This window comes from Manacus candei, unplaced genomic scaffold (genome assembly GCF_025592945.1).
Source record: "Manacus candei isolate 608988 ecotype Guabito, Panama unplaced genomic scaffold, ASM2559294v1 h1tg000014l, whole genome shotgun sequence".
Classification (NCBI taxonomy): domain Eukaryota; kingdom Metazoa; phylum Chordata; class Aves; order Passeriformes; family Pipridae; genus Manacus; species Manacus candei.
Window position 1 is genome coordinate 60,062,875 of NW_026138062.1, and position 6,000 is coordinate 60,068,874.

The following is a 6,000-nucleotide window of genomic DNA, read 5'->3' on the forward strand; positions in this document are numbered from 1 at the left end:
CCTTCTCCTCATGGGAGGTCTTTTCCCTAAAACAACTCACAGATGTATGTGATAATTTTAAAGATTACTCCAGCGTTGTTTTCACTAAAAGTTCTTATCAACTGAAGGTAGATGTCTCTGCAAACAGAAAAGCCTGCTGCCCACTCTGGGCTTCTTGGTGGACTTTGCTTTGCTTTGGGTTGTCTGGTTCCACTGTGACATTCTGGGATGACCAAAACTGTACCATCACTTGCAACACAGTGACATATCACAGGTGAAAACCAAACACATTTCCACTGGAGAATCTCTCTACAGTCCCGAACATGCAGTTATCATGACAAAAGACATCGTGCAGCTGTGATGGAAACTGCCTGTCTTCATTCTGCTGAATACAAATGTGGTGGCTTGGTAACCACATTGGAGTCTGAAATTCCCTTTTCTCTTTTAACCAGTCCTGTGAACTGGAGCAGATCACATAGCTGAGGCATTCGCATACAGGCCAAAGGAGGCAGACACACATCTAACAGGTGTTTAAAAAGCACTTTTCTCATTATAATTCTCATATAATTTCTTATTGTAATCAGTAGGAGCTAAGAACCTGACCTGTGTGAATGACTTGAAAAGTTGGATATTTTGTGGGTTTAGATGCTTGTGTACCTTGGAAAACCTGCTTTGCTTTTGTGCTCAGATAATCAGGATACATTTGACATGGTCATTTGTAGCAGACCTGTGTCAAAATGAATCCATTCTGCAACAGCATGATGGGATCTGGGCACTTGTGTCACTGGTGTCCACAGATTGATCAGCCATTTCTCAGAAAATCTCAGTTCTGGCTGAGTAGGACACAAGGACTGGGCACAGGGAAGTGAACACCATCAGCAAACCATCATGTCTGCACTAGCAATGCGGCAGGTAGCATGTAGCGATGCTGCTGTTATTTACATGAGGCAGTACTGTTGTTTTTCTGTTATTTAAACCCTATTTATCATCTGAATGACAGAAACCCTTGGAGGATATAATCGTGACAAGACACTCAAGTCATCTAGAGTTTTGAGTTGCACTTTTTTTCTCATGGGAAACATCCCCAAAATACCAACATGCAAATCTGTTCTTCTGCGCGGTAAAAGAATTCACCAGGCAACCAGGACCAGGAACTGAACAGAAATTCGTTTTTCTCCCCACCTATGTTTTCTTTTGAAAAAGCAGTCACTACTGGTAATCAAAGATTAGCTACTATTGCCTAATATTCAAAGCACTTCACGAATGAACACTCAATATCAAAATGGCCTTAGCTAACCTGTTTTATTATAAGCTAGTTTTGGTGACTGTAAGAACATAAGACTGGCAACACCTGGAACACACCAAAGGTCCATTTAATCCAGTGCATCTTCTCCAGCTGTGGTCAGTCCCAAATATTTAGAAAAAGAGCTTAAGAAGAGGGCAAGTACACAGTGACCAGTGTGACCTCCCAGGTGCCAGTAGTCCCCCGCCTAGGGATTTCCCAAACCAGGCAGTACACTGACAGCTAAGTAAACTGGGCGTAGTCCTCACCTAATCTATGTCTCACTTTGGAGAAGCAGTTTGTATCCAGCATGTTGCACCACCCTCCAGCTCGGCAGTGTGACTGCAGACTCTGCAAGTTCACCTGAGTGAGCTTTAGAGGCCAACAACTGCACGGAGGTGACGGCAGTGCACAGCTGGAGCCTGCCCTGGCCTGTCCACTGCTGCGTCTCATTGTGGTTTAACAAGATGGTTGAAAGCTGTTCCTAGTCTTGCATTGTAAGTCACCACAAGCCTCAGGGGGCCCACAGATCAGCCGCCCCATGGGGTGTGCGGTGACAAGTGAACCATAAACTTCAGTGGACATGTGGTAGTTTGCCTGATGAGTGAGGTACCTATCTTACTGTCATGATGGTATTTGAGCAGTTACCCACATGTCAACACCACCAGACAACATACTAGCCTATAAGAGTACATAAAGAGCTCTGAATCTTTGACCCCAAGCTCCTTCTTCAGATGCAGCCTCCTAGCCCGTGGGAATTGCCTCTCATGTTTCAGCTAAAACAACCAACTGAGGTGGCCTCTATGTCACCTGTGGTGACTCACAGTCTGCCCTTGCTGCACGAGGCTTGCCACATGGAAAGACACATTCTGCTAGGCACATTCTTAATTTATAAGCACTGATTATTGCATAATGGATTGGAGAGCAAAGGTCCTGGTCTATATTGTATTCAAAATGCCATCTGGAAAGAGGCTGGCATGGTCTGTAAGATGGCTGCTTTCTTAAACCTGATAGCTTTGTAAGAGAATCTTTCATTATTAATGAGGCAGAATTTGATGATAAAGATGTGTATTTTATTCTCAAGGAGAATGTTTTTGGTCACTGGAACGGTGATCAGTGGCTTAATTCCCACAACAAGCATGATTATCCTGTTATAAATGATTATCCTGTTATAAACGTAAAGCAAATAGTTTACTCAAAGAGCTTTAGATGTCATTAGTCTCTTAGAAAATGCATGTCAGTAGGCCTCATGTGACTTGGAAAGCAGTGTGGCTGTTTAATGTAACTTTTGCCTCCACTTAGGTCCACTGGGTGCCTATGACTGAGAGCAGCTGTCCTTATACTGACAGCCCTGTTCAGGTCATGGAGGCTTTGACCTGCCTCTGAACTGACAGTCTAAAGCACTGGACAGATACTGCTGTTTCAGTTCTTCAACATTTATCTCAGGGATCAGGTTTCCAGAAATCTGCTGCAGTTGAGTTCCCATAATGAAATGGCACAGCAAAGTCACCCACATCAGGCACTCAAAACAAGCCTGCAAATCCCCCTCTCTCCTCTTGACTTCAAAACACAGTGAAGAGTAAATGCATATATATTGTTATGGCCCCATTTCTTGCTGGTAGGTACGTGTGGGACATGGGAAGCTGGTGGCAGAAGAAAGAGCAGAACCAGTGTTTTGGTACCTTGGCTATGGCTCCATGCAGGTGAGGGCACCGTCCTTGCTAGCTGGTATGTGTCTGGGAGAAGGCTGCAGCTGGGAGCCTCACACAGAGCCACGTGCAGCTGCCCAAAGCCTGTGTGTGCTGCACTCATAGGAGAGAACTACAGGCATTTGGCCTCCTGCCTCTGACAGAACAAAGTGCCTTCTAGGTATCAGTGAACTGAGTCTGGCAGCATTGCTTTTCTAAGGTGGTGAAGTCCCCATTTCATCAGAGGGAAAAACTATGGGTTTACCTACATGAAGATACTCCAGAATCCTAATTTGAATGAACTTTGCAAGCTAATGAAACTTTTAAAAACTTAATTAAATCACATTAAAGCCTCATGTGGGCATTTTAACTTAAGAAGAACATTTAATTTAGCCCACCATTATTCTTACTAAAAATGTCCACTTTAATGCAGATGACTCACCTATTTGAAATGCATGCTTCTAGTTCACCTAGATGACTTTTCCCTCCATTTTCCATTGTAAAGAAGCCATTCAAGAGAGAGAAGGAACTTGCTTGGGATCATCCAAAAGAAGTGCCAGGAGCAGAACTGTGGGAGGCCAGACATACATGAGTATTCAGGTAAGAAGCTTTTCTCTCCACTGTCATTCTAGAACTGCTGGAAGTGCTTTTTGCAGATCTAGCCCCACTGCACTCTTTTTCTGCCCCTTACAGATCAGGCTTTGCAACAGACTCAAACAGCAGAGGCAAGACGGGAAGAGTGAACTAGCTGGTGTCTTGCTCCAAGCAACACAGTGTAGAAAATTCATGAAAATGCCACGGTCCTTTGAGACTGCAGCCTAGGGATCATTTATTCTGCCCTTCCAGTGTAACACAGACAGTATAATTTCATTCCATTACTTCTTCAGTCAGGCTGATAGTTTATCTGACTGAAACATAAAGTCAGAAATTTGCTGCAGTCAAATTTTTCAGGCATTTCGTTGGATACATGTTTTCCATTAAAACCAATTTTCCTTTTAGAAAACTACTTTTTTATAATCTTTTTTTCCCTCTGACAGACATGCCTTTCTGTGCAAAACCATAGTCACTGCTTTCTTGGGGATGCAGCTTTGGCCTATAGCACTTATTTTTTTTTTTTAAAGAGGGGAAAATCCTATATCTTTCCAGGAGCCTGAAATTATTACACTAGCATGAATGCAAATTTCTTCTAACCTCAAATACCTCTCTCTTATTGTCACTGCTATGCCTAGGTTCTTGAGGACATAGAGTGAGTCCGTTTGTCTACTTTAATATGCCAGCAAAGCAGTCGGAACAGAAATACCAAAGCCTGCAAGTTTTACAGGATGATCCCAGCCTCAGGCACTCCACAGGAGCCAACAGGAGAATCTGGTGGGCAGCTTAAAGACTTCTTCATATATAAGCCACAAATTTAGACTTTTCCCCCAACCAAACGGCAGAATGAGGTTGGGCAGTGTAGAGAGATTCAAATATACATTGGAATAAAACATAAAAATGAGCAAGACAGAAAAATGGTGAATAGCATCTATAGGCTAGGTAATTTACTCTCAAATATTATAGTCTTAATTTGAGATTTATTTATTCTCAAATATCAGACTAGACTTACTGTGCTGGACTGTTTCTGCATTCTGGGATCATCAGTAATGTTCAGAACATATATATAAGCACTTTTCCAGTGCTGGATCTTCACACAATACTTAGGACAAGAGCACTACTTCTTACATTTTCCTAAGGCAGAAAGTGAGAAATGGGAAAAAGTGACTTGGCCTTGGCCACACTAGACAGATGTTTACCAGAGAACTGGAGGCAACACTCACAAATCAAACTATAGTTATACTTTGTTTGGCACCATAACACATAGACCCATCTGTCCAAAGCTCACAAGGTCCGCAGCAGAGCTGGGCACAGTCCTCAGGTGGAGGTCTGTAGGCAGACAGTTCTCTTGCAATACTCATAGATACCCACCCATCTTGCCTTCTCTATTGCCAGTATCCCTTGGATCTAGATCTTTCCTCAGGCTGCCAGTCCTCCATCTGGAAAACTACAGTGCTCTGAAAAGCACTGTAGAAACAATGTTGGAGTTATTAACCTCTCAGGGACCTATGCCTAGACCTTTATTACAGCACCCTTACATGAAGCTGAATATAACAGCATATTCAACTGAGTCTATGACAAATGCATTAGTTTGCCTAATTTTCTCATCTGCCAAAGGACAGAGTTGGAATTATTCTTTCTGAGCAAATGAGTTTTAGCTTTTCTCATTAGGTTTTCATAATCTACAGTGCACAGACTGGGAGGAAAGAGCTTTCAGCAATTTTGGCTAAAAATAAAATGACTAAAGGTTAAAATCCTGAGCAGGAGGGAAGGTGTAACTGGTCCAGAGAAGTTTCCAGCCTCCTTCTAGCAGTCTTGACTGCACGAGGAGTTTAACAATGCCAAAAAATGACAGAGCCAGACAAATCCTTACCCGGGTAGTGGAATGGGCTGTTAGGTCAGATACTGTGACTGACACAGACTGATCTAATATAAATAACCGACTTAAAAGATGAAGGGCTTATCTGTACTGAAGTGTCACTTTTACCTTGGTTATGTCACTTTAGATCACTCTGGTGAGCTAACTTTATGGTGACACTAGAGCTGTGAAATCTCACATGGTCTGAGGCAGACACAGGGATCTATTACATAGCATGGGGCATCCTGCATACATGTTTGCATCTGTCTTCTGACCTAAAGGACCATCCATTCTCCTCCAAACCACAGCACTGTGCTCTGTGTGCTGGAAATGAAGTAAGCTGAGTTGAACGCACTCTTGATCGCATGGATGCACTGTCTGAAATTAGAGGCAGGTTAAAAGCCTCTCATGTGTCCTCCTCAAGCCTAACTTTGCAATAGATGCCTACCTCTCTCAGGAGTTGCACCAAGGACACCAGATTACCACCTAGATTGAGTAGGTGCCAGCACCATACAGCTGGAGTCGCAGCCAAGCTGGACTGTGTACCCTACCATGCCTGCACCACATGATATATTCAAGGTAGGGCTTGCTGGTACAGCAGT